General features: G+C 39.5%; 1 protein-coding gene across 6 annotated transcripts in view; it reads right to left on the reverse strand.

The window, feature by feature from the left end:
* The window catches only part of LOC135502001 (kin of IRRE-like protein 1), a 289,676-nt gene that overhangs the window by 117,482 nt on the left and 153,820 nt on the right, over window positions 1-18,374 (reverse strand). For 5 of the 6 annotated variants that reach the window (XM_064794418.1, XM_064794412.1, XM_064794417.1 and 2 more), the window contains one exon: window positions 3,403-3,434. The gene's annotated coding sequence lies outside the window, so the exon portion shown is untranslated. Of the gene's footprint in view, window positions 1-3,402; window positions 3,435-11,481; window positions 11,763-18,374 lie in introns of those variants that run through there. The other variant, XM_064794414.1, reaches the window with a different exon arrangement.

Raw genomic sequence — 18,374 nt, forward strand, 5'->3', positions numbered from 1 at the left:
GGAGAATTTTTTTATCTTGGAGTTTTCTTTAATAATTAGGTAACAAATTTAGCCATAAATAGGAGTTTCTTTCCCGAGCGCTTCTAGTTTTTTTGTGTTTTGGACCAAGTTTAGAACAATTTTCCCGGACATACCACCTCGAACAATAGCCATACCAGAGAAAGGACTGGAGAAAAGAAGAAAGCAGAAGTACTTTTTCGTCATCCTCAGGAAATCTTTCTCTTTCATGATGTTCACCTTCATAACTACCAGAAATCCAATCACAATGCCCTCCCCATTCCCGTCTATGCACCCATTTCCATCAATATCACCCTTTTAGCAGTGAATGGTTATTGGTACTAGCATAGTTTTTAGCCCCGAATCAATATCCTCCGCATTCCGAAATACTAGTCAGACGCAGAGTCGATTTTTCAATGGTATGTTTTTTAACATTTCATTTACATTTCACAAGTAATTTTTTTCAATCAATATGTTTCTGAACGAAATTTTTTATAATTATCATCACAGTCTTAAAATAGAATTTCATGTACTTTATTCTGAAAATAGACACAGCAGCCTATTTTTCGGAAAAGTTTGCCATCAGGATTTGTTTATCACCTTTTATGTTATCAGGATTAAACGAAAAAGCTTTTTTCATACAATATCATTGTAGTTCTATTTGAAGGTACATGTACAGATCGATACAAAGAGTCTAGTTCCAAATCGCTTCTGACATTTGTGATAGTCTCGACTTTTAGGTCAAGGTGCAGACTGCCTATCATCACTTCTCCCACAGCAGGCCTTTGTATTTCTCCGAAAATACACTCAATCAAAGTTTTATCAATTTTTGTGAGTGTATTTTCGACCCAAGGTCTGCTTTCAGAGGATGTATCATCATGATTTTAACCAGGCCATATGCCAACAATGGCAGATTTAGGGGGTCACAAGAGGCACACGTCCCCTCTTTTCGGTGGAGATCAAAGATTTTTTAGGGCACCTCCCTGAAGAAGCAACAATCTACTCTAAATTCTAGCCCTCTAGATGCCTGGAAAACGCATAATTGGCACTTCAATATCCAAGTTTTTCTGGGTAGCACCTCAATTTCACTATTGTAGCTTCGGTCCTATCATTGAGTGGGATGCTGATCCTGCCCTTCCTAAATTACTGGATCCACAAGCACAGGCATTTGACCATCCTGAACCTCATGGTCTGTACTCCCTTTAAACATAGATGAGATGCAAAAACCTTGGTGGTCAAGATGGCATTTGTATTGACTGTCTAAGCCTGAACAAATATTAACATATGACATTCCCTTTATTTCTCAATATTTTTATTTCCTCTGGTGCGATAGTCTTCATGTCAACAATGACCCAATGGGTGTAAATGGAGTATTTTTCCCAATATTTTTTCAAACCAGTAACAGAATCTTAATAGGGTTACCATGAGTTTCACAAATTGTCAGTGACCATTCCATCTCACGAGAATTCAAGCTCAAATAAAAAGTAATGGACCAGGGACCATGTGCTCACCTTGGGTAATGTTAATGGATATGGGGAGAACAGTTTTGGTCACAGATGTAAATTTTGCGATCTTAGAGGAAGTGGTGTCTCACAGCGGAAGTGCAGCTTTCTTTCCTGGGGCAGTTTATATTAATATTCTGTCACAAAACTGAGCTAAAAATAAGGTCAAATCAAAACCCTGCATGATATGTGATGTATCCTTGCTAGGAGAACCTACCATAAAAATGTTATCAAAAATTCATTGTCGGAGGTCATCTGACCTGGGGGTCTTGTGTACAAAGTTTCAAGTTCATAGCTCGAGTGGTTAAGAAACGTGCCACGGTTTTTGAAATAGGATACGACGGACGACGACGATGGACACTGCGGTGTTGTATAGACTCCCCTATGGTGAGCCAAAAATAACATTTTCATCAGAAATCTGATTGAATATTGGAGTCGATGATGAGATTTCCTCTTTTCCATCATGCATGTCATGCGCTCATGTACGAGGCTTCTCCTGTCCAACAAGACACATGACCTTGTCAATTGGGGGTCAAGGTCGTTAACCATGGCCTAAATCCCTATCAGTAAGTCCAATGGAACATGATGCTTGCTTCTTCGCCAAGCAGTCTTTGAAAATTTTGAGTCACTTTTTAAAATATTTTTGATAGAACTGGCAGAGTATCTTGCAGGTTTCTTTATGCAGATGCCTATTAAAATGATTATTATGACTTTTTTATGCTGGCCAAAATCACATGCAGGTACAGACCAGAAGCAACGAATCTAATTTCATTGGTCTACTGTTGAGTTGTTCGTTTTTTCCTCAAATAGTGATACATCAATCAGACAGCTGTCATTGGCGGCACTTTTGATGAAAAGCCGCAGATATTTATAGAGATTATAGATCCTAGCCTCCGATATATCAAGCAAAAAAATATTTGCTATTTAATAGTGATAGGAAATATGACAGTGATGCGCAAAGCAGAAAGGCAGAATTTGCATCATGGACTCTAATCACTGCCATGCCACAATACTCGCTCTCTGCGAAATTCGTCGAAAAAACAAGAGGCCCAATGGCCGGATGATCAGCTGACGGTTGCAAAGAGTGCAGTCACAGTGACAGTGAGCAGTGCCTGAAAGTGAAAAGGGACCCAGTTGTTTTTCTCATGTAATGCTTACAAATGAAAAGATCTGGAAAGTCTTTTTTTGATTTTTGGGGAAATTTTCATGGTCTTTTCTGCCGGGACAATTCATCTAGGGCATATGATAATATCCACTGCCAGACGTCATGAGAATGAATCACCGCATCTGCCAAAGAAGATAACTGAACAAGACGCCGACAAAAATATTCAATCAAAGCACGGCAGATATTCGTTCATGTTCAAAATCCACTTACGGTAAGCGCCAACTCAAAATTACCAATAATTCAAAGGAAAAAGACTCGCTACAAATGGTAATAAACCGCAACAAAACGTACACAGTCGAATAAATTTAGATACCACTTCCGAGGAAATTTTCAATTTTCCAGTGCAGCTATTTATCACCGCAATACCCAAGAACAATCACATTATGCAGCGTCTCATTGCCGTAGATTCGAATTTGATGCACTGATTTGTGGTTGGATGATTTTTATGACATTTGATTATTCTCTTTGGAGTTGCTGGGGGTGATGAACTGAATGAAATAGGGGAAGAGTGATCACAAATGGGAACTTGATTGCAAGTCAAGTTGATTGACTGTTCGTGTGCAGTCTTTGTAAAGCTCAAGTGCTTTTAAGGGATAACCTTAGATTGTTGTCGCCATGAAATATGGCTTGTTTTGATCTGGGGAGAAGGGAGGTAGCAAGATACAGCTCGACGTGTAAACTTCCGTCAACATCCATTTCAAGTTAACTTGAAATGAATTGATGATAGAAATACCTTACCTTATTCCATGGGGACTCGCGGATCAGGACATCTGAAACGAGGTAAATATAAAAGTATAAATTATCTGTTGAATGCTGCGCAATAGCCTTTGAATGATGAAATGTCAAACGATTCATGAAAGCTTGAAATAATATAGAATAAATCGATAGAATGGATTTCGAGAAATATCAATTTGATGGCATTGGCACCCACATTATTGATATGATTCTAGCACAGAAGCAGGTCTATAGGAATGAGCTAGGGCAATGGATGGTATCCAAGTGACTTGTATACGCTCTTTGGGAACTGCATCTGGTCTGACTTATAGTGTCAATGTGTCGTTAGATAGGAGAGGCACCTATTGGCAGCTTTTTGTAACTTAATCTGGCCAACCTGGCCCGTGGTCCGTCCCTTTTGAGATGAATTGTTCAGTTGCTCACATCAAGAATAACAACCACTAGCCTTTATTAATTCTTACTCATATGTATCATATATGACGCCATAGTGTGATCACAATCAAATCAAAGGAGGTTTCTAGTGTTCCCCATATTTCAATGTTTCTTGTGACTGACTGAATAATACTCTTGAATCAACCGATTATGTCTGGTGAAGAGAGTCGGCCCCTGACCTTGCATATACTGGGAAAGAAAATCCCATTAAAACATTTCAGTTTCTTTATCCAATTTCTGCCTCATTCCCCTCACATTGGTGATCACGCCGCCCATAAATATAAAAAATTTTGGGTATAGTCCAGGTGTCACAAAAAACATCTAGTTGGATAAAAACTTCAGTGATGATCTACCAATCATTCCCTGATAATCAATCCATATTAACCCAATAGCACTACCCTTTGGTTAAATACCTTCAATAAGGCTAAAACTCTACACCACTTGACCAAAGATATAATGGACTTAAGAACATTAGAATTGATTATCACTCTCTGCCTGCAGCATACCCTGGGTGCAAGAACACCAAGCCAATAAAACAAAATCTGACAAAAAAAAGTTTAGGGATTACTTTTTTCATTTCCTAAGAACGATAAATTAATCACAGAAGTAACCCAATGATGGATATAACCACAATCAAACAATGGCACCAGAATCCGAAGCGAGATGCACGCAAGCTCGGACCTCGCCATCTCGCTCTGTTACATTCCGCTCAAACAATGTCAAAGCTGTGGCAGGAACTTATTGATCGGCGTAAGATTTTTGTTCCTGATACGGTTTCATAAAAACGACAAGGATTAACTCGGTGACAACCCAAGGCCATTATATCACTGGATCGAGTGGGCGTTTAACCCACTGTGGTTAGGGAATAACTGATAGTGAGGATACAGAGGTCACAATAATCTTGTTAAGAAAATCCTGATGATAGCTAGGATTTTCTTTGATGGTTTCAAAGTTGGATTTTATAGTCATCTCAAATCAATGAAAGCTATCATACAACTTCCAACATAGGCATAACAGTTTCTTAAATCATCACAAGTCGATTTCCATGGAGCATACCAGTTAGGCAAAATGTTTAGTGAAAACTAGCTTTTCCAAGTTCAGCATCAACAATGGTTTCAAAGGTGTATCTTCTGTCTGACAACATCTACTTGAAAATCCTGATAGTGTGAGAAAGGACAATATAAAAGGGTCACCCAAAGGTTAATTTGTAGTCCTCTTTAAAAAAGATGAGGTCCTCTGTATGCCAACAATTGACTCCTTATACAAGACTGTACCCTTACTTAATGTTTGGGAAAAAATTATGCCCCTGTGGAGAGGACAACTTTCTTCACAAAAGATACAATAACTTCATGGTGATTACAATCGATAAACATAACAATTTCTTTTTCAGAGTTAGGATTTATAATCAACAATGGACAATGACTTACAAACTTATCTACACTGAAAAAGAAAGGAAGAGGTAACTATCTATTTGGCATAAAGGTATTAGAAGATTACCAGGTGAGAGAGTGAAAAATAGTCTACGCTTGCCTGATTATCTGAAGATAAACACCCCTTAACAAAGAAGGCTGCACCGCCCCTCACTTACGGAAGAGAAAGCATTCATAGAAATCAGATAAACACAATAAAGATGGACACCTTCAGTGTTTGCAAACAAATTATTGGGCGCTTGAGGGGAAATATTTTTGATCTTTTGTTGGAGAAGCCTTATCACACCAGAGTCAAAAGAATTGAAGACAAAAGGGAGGACACTTCTCAGATGTGAGGCTAGGAATCACAGCTAGCCTCAGGCAAGGGGCGGAGAGTTTAGGGTACCTGAACTTGCACCGATGAACCTCAAGACTTGCTTTCTCCTAGCTACTCACCAAAGTGTAGGTGTCTCCTCCCCTCAGAGAAATTGTCTCTGAGCGGTCTCTTTTGTTTCAAGGTGCATTTGATGACAAAGACAAAACACTTCATAGATATGAGTTACGAACCCTGTGGTAGGCGGCCGAGAGTGAGTTTTCACTTTCAGCCCGATAACCACTCCCCAAGTTATCAGATTTTTCATGTTTTGAAATCCGCTTTTGTCATTGCCATCATGTCCACTTCGCTTACCAATCAACTTTGTACCAACATATAAATCTGATGGTCATCAAAGAATTCCTCTCCCATAGCTCCACACCAAAGGACAACAGACTCCTCTGTTTCAGAGAAGTGTCTCCGAGCAGTGATCCCTTTCCTATAAAGTACACTCGAGTCAAAAGAACTGATGACAAGGACTGGACACTTCACAGACATGAGGTAGGAACCCTGGGGTAGAAGAAGACTTTCTGGTACTTGATTGTACCCACACACTGATTAGATGACTACACAAAGAGTTTTTTCCCAAGGCTGCTCACCAAAGGACAACAGAGCTTGCCCGTCTTCCATCTCTTTCAAGAAATACCTCCAAAGCTATATCTTTTCTTTTTCAGGGAAACTAGGAGGCAGGCCCCCTTTTGTTGATGTTTAAACACAAAGAAACTGAAGGAAGAGTTCAGCTAGAGAAAGCTGTGAAGGAATGATAAGAAGTTGCTGGGGAGGGGGGAGGGAAGGCAATGATTGTTTTTCCTTCAAAAAAACTCTCTCTTTCTCTTGCCACAACAATGAATGGTTTACCCATGTTGCAAGAGTACCAACAAAAGCCACTCACTAAGAACTTCTCAAACCTAGACAGCATCCTCTCTAAAACAAATTAAGGTACCCAGGAAAGTAAAGTGCCCTTTTTCATGTCGCATTGATCGCTTTGAAGAAGAATGAGGCAGTCAGGATCTTAAGATGAAGAAGGATGTCAAAATGATAATTGACAAGACAAGATAATTGCCTAGACACTCACAGCAGAGCAGTAAGAGGAACCCCTCAAATACTTCTTGACGGGAAAGATAGTGTTGAAAGTAATATGTCAAGAGAGTGATGAAGGTTTTCTGTACAAATATGACAAGAACAAAGAATAACTTGGGAGGTGACCATATTATTTTCCAGTTGAAAAGACCCTTAACAAGCTGTAAAGAAGGTTCTCATGTTGAAAGTACGTTTTTACCCCAAAAAGATTACCAGTTCTCGGCCATCACAAGACACCTAGATCACAGCTAATAATTAGCGGCTATTTCCTATATGCATATCAATTTCACTTGAAAAGGATTCCTATCAAAGCCAGCTTTCATACTCGCTAGTACATGTCCAGTAATTGTGTATTCAAGAAAAATAAAATACTCTTGTTTCACCAATTACACTACACACTGTACCAAAATGGACACAGGGGACAGGTCAGAACCATTGGGCAACTTGGTGTTGCTATAAGCCACTGTCTTTCCAAATCGGACACTATGAATGGTATCGAACCACCCTGTGCTTACTTCTCTCATTTAATGAATAATCAGAAATGATCTCAGATCAGTGAAATAAGAGTACATTCTAAATGATAATTGCAGAGTTATAAAGGGATAAACAGTTCAAGCAGACATCTAAAGAAACTATAACACTAGAAAAAGCAGCGATTTTTCTGACTGGATGCTCATCGAATGTAAATTGTCCTTGAAAGGGATTGTTTAGCCCTGCCTTCAAAGCTACAGCATCTCAACCAGTCTCTTTGACCAGACAAAGAACACCTCTGGGTATGACGAACAATAGTTAACAAGAATAGCTATCCATCATTAGCAGTTCAGGTGCATGTTGACATTTTCGTGGGATGAACACTTTCAAACATGAGAAATCCTACAGGGACCCTTCACCAGATGAGATGAAACAAAAGGATGTTTCCTGTAAGAATACAAGGACAGGTTGTCAACGAAAGAAGAAACAAACCCATGAAAGGGTACATGTCTTTCCTTTATTCGCAGGAGGAGATGAAACAAGGACTAGTTTCATATAGCAAGTTTCATACAGCAAGCACCATTCTCCGAAAATTCAAATTCTAGAAATTCGTTATGCTCACCATTTGAAACAGGGTACCCATGTACACATCGTCGTTATTCTAGGCAAAAAATTATCACAGAAAATCTCACGCTGAGAAAGAATTCATCCATCCACCTGCATCATTAGGACTTTTAAAGAATAGAAATAAATTGGAAACCATAATAATAGGCTGATTCACTGCCCTTGGTAGTGTTGGTAGTAAAAGTGCCCTTGAGATTGCAGATGTTGTACCCTAAGGGATTTTATAGTCCTTGATGGTACAAGTGTACTTGAAATTGAGAAAGTTATACCCCTTAGAGATAGGAGCAGGGGGAGAAAGGACAATAACACAATAAAAAGAATGTCCAAGGTATTTATAAGAAGAATGGAAGGACAACCATAGTTTTGCAACAATATCACCAAAAGAAAGAGTTGGCCACAAATATTATCGAACAGAAGCACTTCAAGTGTCATTGAGCTGAGTGAATGAATCCAACTTTGATAAGATACACATTGGCAGAGGATGGGTGACACCTCATGGCACATTTGCAACAAAAGTAATGATTTTCAAGTGAGGGATCAACTGAATTTAAAAGATTAGCTGAAGGACCCAAATATTTCCTAACAGGTGACACACATCGCTCGAGTGACCGCCGGGAGATAGAGATGACGTTAAATTGTGTTCATAAAAGTAAGGCCGATTCTTGGGCAACACCATACCATAACAACTGGTTATCATGCAACCTCTCATTGTAAAATGCTTGACAACAACTGGTCTACAGGCTCAAAACACTGCATCCACATACCTATGACTTCCCCTAGTTCAAAACAAACGTGGGTAATATCATCCATCTCTGCATCAAATATTTATTGCCAGGATTTTAATTTATCAAAAAGTCCATTAAAGCATAAATATTTATTGAGATTAATTGTGTGGAGCGAGCTTTCATGTTGATTTTATGATTTCACCTGTCCATTGATGTTGCTCTGCCCATCAGTTAATGATTCATGAAGCCATAAAATTGCCTCCGATGTAATATCTAATTTTATGGAATAGTGTAACTGTGAAAGTTGACTACAGGTGGGTATTAGTCAGTTGATTTAGGTGACAGTGTTGGCAGGGTGGCCTCTCATTATGGGGCTAAGAGAGTTTGCTGTCTTTTAAGTTTCTCCGCCAATATCACAAACGAATCGGGCAGAGATGAACCATTAACCGCCACTACTTTATGGTACCAAATCTGTCATAAATTGTCAGCAACAGTTTCTGGTAGCTTTAGGGTTCTTTAGTTAAGTCCAACACCTGTCATAAATCCATATTTATCGGAACACACAGATATGGGTGTGATAAAGAGATTTAGTGATATGCAGATGAGTTGGGTTTGCATTACCAAGTTCTATGTTCTATGTTCTACAGAGTAATCTCTTAAGCCTGATTACAAAAGGTACCAATAGTTGCTGACTGAGATAAGGGATAAGCCATCATCCAGAACCCCCCCCCCCCCCCCCCCCACACATAAATCTGTCCAATAATCCATAATCCTAGTGATATTCACAATTTTTCGGCCATTTCATTCCTGTATCTTTCCAAATGACCGCACCAATGCATGAGGGAAATGAAGGCTAATCATGTTGGACGAACAAATCTTTATCCATTGCCTGCCACAGGCATATGAAGATTAAAAAAACTCCAGCCCCACTGACAATCCCAAATTATAGCATCAAATGAGTGTTGTCAGTGGGACTGGAGTTTTAATCGTCATGTACCTGTGAGCATGCCTGTACTGTGAATAGGCAAAGGTCATGGTGCAGTCGATAGTTCCTGTACCATTGAAACTTTGAAACCAATATTCTAACCCCTGTTGTTCAACTATGATCAACCCACCAGAGGATCCAAGAAGCTACTTTTTATCAGACAAGATGAAAGCCTTGCTAAATTGCTCTCAGCAGGTTGGAGGATTTTGCTTCCAAATAATAATCTCTGAAGGTAAAGTTGGGTTTTTCAGTCTGATAAACATGTAAACTGCCACAGACATTGACAGAGGGTACTTTAACCCTCATTAATCCTGAAATCTTTCAGTAGAACTCGTATGAGCTGATCAATTCCCTCCAAACAAAAGCATGTTTTTCATGCAGATTTTCATTTGACTTTCTGAAAGACAGATGACAAAAGAGGTGTCGTCGTGCCCCCCCCCCCCCCCCTCTTGCCACCTAGAACCAAAAATAAAGGTACGGGTCTGTTTTAAATGAAGTTCGCTCAAATGCCCCCCCCCCCCAAAAAACAATACCCCACACCTGATCACCATTGACCCGACTGAAATAGTAACTTTTCATCAAATGGGGACACAGGGTTAATGAGAAAGGTATCTCTTGTTGTCAAGTCAATGTGATCAGAACTTGGCAAGTATGTCAGCAAACAAACCTGCTGTGACATAAACCAGATGATGATCTCCTGCCCTGGCAAAAGTCTCTTGATATTAGAAACAGGTGTTGGGGATTCTTCACATTTATCATGCCTATTGCAAGTGCATCATGATGGCAAGTGCAGAGTTGCTTTGGCGACAAGTGCCTTGCTTTACTCCTTTGAGGCCTTTGAATCTACACTACCATTGCTGGCAGATCATAAACTCTTTTTTGGAGAATGACATGGAATCATGCTTTATATCTAACTTATGCCACTGAAGAAGTCCAAGTCCATTTACTCCTGGGTGGAGAGAAGCAAGTTGGGTTAAGTGCCTTGCCTATGGACACACAGATGAAACAGTGCTGATCCATCCGAGTGTCGAACCTACAACCTCTTGGTTATAAGACTGACATTCTAACCACTCTGCCATTGACCTGCTTTCATCCTTGATGGAGGACAACCTAACGGAATCAACCCTCACTGAAGTCAAGGCCATTCCAAAGCACACTGTCAATGTCCGTATCACCTTCATCTATCCTAAGCCCTTTATAATAGCAGCCACACATGTCACCAACAAGCATGGTGACAATAAAACCAATAAACCATGATAAGTGATATAGGCACATGAATAAAACATCTGAGAATATACTATCATTAAATTTTCACCGATATAAATTGGACAAGAATGCATGATGAAACACTGTTATCATGACAAGGAAAGGATATGACCATACGATACCACAGTGAGTCAAAATCTATTTCTCACAGATAGAGTCTGTTGACTTCTAATGACCGGTACATCCCACTTGGCTACATCAGAAATAGCAATCCCAATCCCAATCCTACAATTCCTATAAAGTATCTGGCAAATTGTTGTAGAGAACCCAATTCTGAGGTAGTGATCTTTTCACCAATGATAGAGAGATGTAAACATCAAGACAATACTAGCAGGTAAGGGGTTAATACACTGAAAATGAAATTTTAACTATCAACTTAACTTTTTATCTTACACCATACTTTATGAATATTTCTGACCCGACTACAATAGAAAATCAATCACAAACTTTACAGCCAGTTGTGCACTTCCAATGGAATCTCCCTTTAGCAGACACCTTTATCTAATAAGGACACTTGTTTTGAACCCAAACTTGTTGTTTCCATTTGTTTTGTCCTCTCTCTTCAGGACACCTCTCTATTAAGGAAAGCACTTGTCAATCCCGAAGGGTGTCCCTAATACAGAGGTTCTTCTCTACATCAAAGAACTTGTAACTCAATATTCACTCGCAGATTCCAAAACCTCTGACGGTGATAACATGAATAAAACTAAATCTTACCACAGGTCTTAATCCTTTAATTGAATAATCCACTAGACTTCCAAAGATCAAAATATTCCAAAGTTTTCAACACAAGGCATAAATCCCCAACTTTTCCTCAACTTTGTTTGTTGCAAGTTTGCCGCTAAGTGATCCTTTGCAACTGATCCAGCACTTGATGCTCGCGATCCACCGCACACTAGTTCAAAATCCACCGCCTGTTCAAAACGCTACTCCGCAAGCTATCTTAGCTACTGCGCTATGTCGCTCACCCACTACAGCGACATGGATACCAGGATGCCGAGATAGTGAATGGCAGTAGCATCCCTGACTACCATGCTACTAGGCTCACCCATTCACGAGGAGGGGTGGCAGCAGTGATGTTTCCTCAGAATGGGAAAAACCATTTCAAAGACTGCTAGATTTTTCCAGGAAGGTTTAGCATCAATTTTCACCAAAGTCATTACTATGACCTCAAATTCTGAAGAGAAAGTGAACTACTGAAGAAGGCTTACTTGTTATTTCAATTTCTTTCCTCGTCTTTTAAAGGCCTACGTCGTGGGTTAAAAAATTTGAAAATAGAACTCGCCGTTTCAGTGAATTTGCGTGGATGATAACTACACTCCGGCTTTGTTTGTACTGGTAGTCCACTTTTTCCGAGCCATCAGTAATTACGAATGGCATACCCCATTTAAGAACGTTGAGAGACTCTAAAAAGTTTTTTTCGTCTAAATTTCTTCGTCATTATTTTATCCTTTATAAAGTTGACAGACTATTTTTGTTTAAATTTCATCATTATTTTACCTTACAATATGAGACTAAGCAGCTTGACTTTTAAACGACCTAGTTTTTTCTAACATGTGTATCCGCTGATCACTCATCGGCTCCCCAACCGAGTGGACTTGTGTTTCCACAAATCAAAACAAACTTAACACAGGAAGAAAACACTCGGATTTCTCACCCCCATAGACAAGTAGAGATACCTTGAACAAATTTCATGCAGAGAAGATTTCACTACACCTTAATTGAAAAGCACTATTCACAGAACTTTTTTTTGCACCAGTTGTAGAATTTCAGTCAGTCAGCATGAAATGCAACAAAAATGCACCAGCAAAAGCATTGCAAAACCCATTGTCAAACTCACATGATATAAGAATATCCACAAAAATATCATTCAATCTCAAATGCTTTTCTTCATTCAAATCTTCTCCAGAAATCGACAACTCTGAGAAAACACAATCTGTTTCATAAAGATTTTCAATTCTCAGTCATGACTGTCAATAAACCGCACGTTGCAAATACAAGATTCCTCTTCAGAATCAATAGAAACACACTATCAATCAGACTTTTTTCATTCAAGGAATAAAAATTCCGATATCTTGCTCGTGATTGTGGGCGGCTACACTGAAATGGAATCATGATCGGTGTGCTATGAGCCTCTGATATGCCGTAACCTGGCATGCTACGAAGGTCAGATGAGGAGGAATAGGAGACAAGTCAGATTTTTGCACACTGGCTTGTTATCACCGACAGAGTTTTCTAATTTTTTGTGTAGGAGAAACACAAATCCTGCAAACATGCAACGTGGAAACTGATGGATTGATGGATGGAATTTCTCATTAGAAATAGAAAATCCTGTAGGTGCTGTACTCTATTTTCAAATGAAGTAACTTAGTCTGCTCTGACAACCATAGATAATTTGGCTGCTTTTTCCCCAATTACCTGTTCTTCATACTCTTCGCGTTAGTATTAGCTCTTGGCATTAGCATTAGCTCCAGTTCTAGGATTTTAGCATCACAGACATAGCCCTTACCTACGAGTCACTGCATGACTTAGCCTGGCCCCTGCCTGAAGAATCTGGAAAAGTGGCCAACTTTACCCAGGCCCGTGTAGTCACGTGTAGTCAGCTAAGTAGTCGGAGGATTTTGCTAAATTTGAACATATGCGAATAATTCCTCAGCTATACCCTTCAATGCACACTGCATAAATCACCAGGAACAGCATTCAAATGCCTCAACAGCATTTGAACAAAAATCAATGCACAATATTATTAAAAAACTATTTTTAACCTCATTCTGTTGTCTTTCAATTAAAATCTGTCAAATCGGCTGAATATATCAAGATGTCTCCCAGTCATGATGATTCTGAACTCATCGATCAGTTTTTCCTTCATAGTACTACAGGCATTGATTGTTTCGTAAAACACCGAAACTCAATTTGACAAAAATCGTAACATCGTAATCTTTCCACGCTACTCTGCGGGCATGAGGAGCAATTAATCGAAGGATGTTTATTTTTTGCACGAGTAATTTCTACAGAAATTGGTACAAATTTATCCCATCTAGCGGTACTCAGTAACAATTTGCTTAGCTGGATTGAGAGACGTAAAAATCTAAATAGAATTAACCCTCCTTGAGCGGCACTGGTTATTGAGCACCATGAAGTGTACACCGCAGACTGTTTTATTTAGTGAAGATCATTTTTAAAAGATTTTAAGCTCATTTTGTCTTCCAATTAAAATCAACACTTTATCATCAAAGCAGCTAATTCAGAACTAACTTCAATATGTTAGAAACTCAACTATTTGATAACTGTATTAAGCTCACATGCAATATACCCAACATAAGGTCGCATAATTTCGAAAATACTAAAAACAATGCACTAAAATATCCAATTCAACTCCTTCCCCAGCTGAAAATTGATTCCGAGCGCACTTCCCAATATCAAAGGCTTCCAACAGTTTAACGATCTAAAATTGACGGCAAGTTTTTACCTGCAATTTAGCCGGCAATATTTTTACGCCGCGGCATGCAAATTTGACGCGGAATTGATATAAATGAGCGCTGATGATATTGGTGAAGTTAACTGCACATTTCGTTGATGAGCAAGGGAGGGAGTAGGATGGATGGGGAAGTTGGATTTGTCTCAATCTGCGGCATGTTATACCAATAAGGAGTGTCTAGTGCGTAGTTTTGTGGAGAGGTGACAGGCAATGGAGGTCCAGGCCTCTTCTTTCTAGGCAATTGTGGGGCATATCTGGTACTTAGATCATGAGGGGAGGGTACGGGTCAAACTCAGCATGAAAAAAATTCAGTCACTGTCTACAAGGCAGTTCACAACTTGGTCACTGAATACTGCCCTGCAAGTATACAAGCTTCCATCGCTACCATTATGACATCTTAATTCCAGCTTGAAAGTCACTTTTCCCGTCAGTCGCCTTTTGTAATCAGTGACTCAAACCCCCTATGCACAACTCTCTAATCTGTTAACTAATTTGTAACCAAGAAGTCAGCTACCTTTCCCAGCCCATTGTCACAAGCCATTGAGACACTTAAACCCAACATGGCATGTCCAACCCTTTTCATTGAGCTCTTCCAACCTTGAAAGGCAACAGTCACACTGCTTCCCGCCCACCCTGCTCATCTCCCACACACACAATCAACATCACCTCAACAGCTGCATCACCATTGTATACCTGGGACACCGATATATGTTATCATTTAATTAAAGCTCGTTAATGATATCGATTAGTGTCAATTATGCATTAATTGGCAACGTGATCCGCTATGATTGACATATCCTTTCTTCCTGTGGCCACTGATGCGCTATTTGAGATTGTTGTGAGGTGTTAGGCATTCTCTGTTAAAACTCTTTCCCCGTCGCTATGTTATAACATTGTAAAACACTACAAAGATGGAGTGGGGTTAGTAAAGGGACTTGGCAAAAAAATTATGCGTGTTGATAGTTTTTTCATAAAACTGGCAATCCATTAGTCACTTTATTGTTGACCGTGGTGATGCCAAACAATCAAATAGCCTTTATGTACATCAGTCATCAGAAACGGAAACTGAGAAAGATAGGCCTACATACTTTGAATTAACCGTTTTCCATGTTTTCCCTATTAAAAGGAAACCTGTAGCGGAACGCTTACAACAATTTGGAGTTTTGAGAAGCTAAGAACCTATACTAAGGCTGGAATATAAAGTTCTCATTCATTAGCTTTATCTCTTTCACTAAGTCCATTAAGCTAATGCCAAGTTTACACCAGTGGGACAAAAGTTGTTTTGAACAATCAGCATATCCCTGGCCTTACAATAACTCCACGACTATTGCTTTCAATGCTTTTCTCTAAAGTTAATGACGAACAAAAAATCCTCAGCGTGGTCGCATCTTTGCAGCTAAGTTGCACTTTTATTTGCTTACTCTAAGATCTAGCGGTGCTTAGCATCGAGTCTCCCACCGCTGATCAAAAGGGATCATAACACGTGGCCTCGACCTTTTTCTCTTCCATTGAATGGAGATCTCAGCATCCAATATTGGCAGATAAAGCGGGGATGGAATCGTTAATGTGTTATGATGGTGTGGTTAATAGCGGCGATTAAAGACGGGGCTGTTTGCTTATGATTACAGACTCGGTGGATTAGCGGTTGTAGCATGGCTCTGCGCTTGGTAGTGGTCTCACTATTACATCTTATAATAGCTGAACTATTAAAGATGGCTACATTCGAGAAAGTGGTTGACTCATCACATAAACTCTTTTGCTAAAGCTCATTACACGTGATAGCATGTAACACATGATTCTCTTAAAGTGTTACTGACACCAACAAAATGAAGGTTTCTCTTTTTAATACAGGGTCTGCTTGTTCAAAACAAATGTTGTCACTAACACTGGTGTTAACATAACTTCGCGTTACCTCCTTACCTTAAGCGCTTTGACTTAACGCCAAGTGAAGTAAATGCCAGTATAAGTGGCAAAACTTGTTTCGAACAACCATGTGCCCTAAGCTTTACTAGCCTCTGGCTCATCAGTGACCATCCCAAAGGGCATGTAATAAAGGAATCCAAACACCAGTACTTGGAGCAAAGGATTCAGATGGATACCTAGAATGCCCAACTTAGAAATAACTTATGTCAGAGGCAGGGCTGCTGCATTTTTGTTTGGGAACTGCATTAAAGTTTGTTTACAACACAACAAACAATGGAGGCCAATCTGTGCATTAATATGATAAACACCAGAAACAACAGGTGTGCTGGATCTATCAAGCCTCTCAAGCCTCAAGAAAACCCACTCTCCGCAGCAGAGGTTAGGAGTTTTTTCAGGTCTGATGAGGCCTTCTAACATCTGTCTAAAGCTAAGAGTGCAAAGTTGCTGCAAAGAAAGATGGTGGTCGAAAGCAACACTACATTTAACATGTTTAAAGGTAAATGTCAATGCGGTAAATTTCAAAGGCGCGTTATGTGTTATCTGTTAACTTTCAGTAACAACTGAGACACTAGTTTCCAGGCCTACAGCTCACTTTTTGGTGGGGACAGGGGCAAAATGACACTTTTCTGAAATTCATGTGAAAAACTAATTTTTGGTGACTTCTGCCCCCCCCCCCTCTCCACACACACTCTAGCTGCACCCCTGATTTCCAAAGTTTACCAGCAGAAAGTAGGCCTACTCTTATCATAGCACTACCGTATGGCTTTGAAACCCAATACATCTTTACCTTGACATTTCCTCAAGGTTTACAGTTTCACATGTTACAGAAGGTGTTGCAAATATGAGCACAAGGAACATGAAACCATAACTGTTTTCTATTCATATATGTTATCTATTGAGAAGACTGTCACAGAGAAGCTCGAGCAGCCCAGATCTGAAGATGCCAAATGTTTCATCAGCCACAAGCATATCGTATGTGTGAAAAGCTCTGTTCCCATGGCATCAAACTTTCTTGGCTTATTCTTGTCTATCTTTTGTTGCCAAAGTGTCATGTATAGGCGTATTATGTCGATGCTGTTTACGATAATTTCGTTGGCCATTTCTCCAGCTTTTTTTCTGTCAACATGGCGAACAGAAATACAAATACGGGGTGCTTTTTGAGTTGGTAGAAAAGCCATTTTCGATTTTCAGAAGCTCAAAAACCTTTCTTGCTAAATGTGAAAATTACTTATTTAAGCATGTTGCAGACAGCCAACATTTATATTCTATGAAAAGTCAGCTACACACCATGTATACGGCAAAAACAACTGCCAACTGCCAACTCCCTAAAGATGCATTTTTTTGTTTTATGCGTTGCTTCCTATCCAGCAATGATAAATGATATCATATAAATGATAGCATATAAGACATCTCCATTTATTGCATTTCAGGCGAGACATGCAGCTGGTATTGTCACCAGTTTATCATGTATAATATTATAGTAGTGTGCCACGCCAAATTTCCGCACCTCTTAATTTTTTATTTGTTGGTGGATGACGAAATTGCTATGGGGTTTTTCCAGCATGTTCTTGAAAATTGCAAATAAAATGTCGTGGATGGTCTTCTTGAAGAAATATGAGATATCAATTCAATACTTTTCATAACGCTAACTATTAAGGGGCCCACCAGACATGCCCTCCTTTTTTCATAATATCTTTGAAATTGACCATGAACATTTTGTTGAGAAATGCAGTAAATGGCTACTCTTTTTCTAGCTCTTGGATCTGCCCTTAACAGTTTGCCTGCAACGAGGTCCTTACGACAAGGCGGTATCAATCTCAAATTGATAGCCACTCAGGCACGTATCTGAGGATAGCCTACGCGCATCGAGAGAGAGATCACAACTCCAAGTGATGAGTGACCGGAAATGATGTCCTCGTATTAATGGGATCACCATGAAACCTAACAGAACTGGGTGTGTTAGGAATTGATAACAAAGCATCAGATAGATAGCTTGGACATCTGACACTAAATTTATCAGTCACGCTCATTTGAACCTCATGCAGTTTCGATATTAATAACTTTTATACTCGGAAACAATGCTAATTCAGTTCTGCTTTTAATGCTTTTAATGACCCGCAACAATATTCCTGACCACAGGATTTGGTTGAAGGTCATAGTCTCATTTAGAAATGCGTAAATTACACAAATTTCTCCTGAGCTTTCCTCA

This window comes from Lineus longissimus, chromosome 18 (assembly GCF_910592395.1).
Source record: "Lineus longissimus chromosome 18, tnLinLong1.2, whole genome shotgun sequence".
NCBI classification, from domain to species: Eukaryota; Metazoa; Nemertea; class Pilidiophora; order Heteronemertea; family Lineidae; genus Lineus; species Lineus longissimus.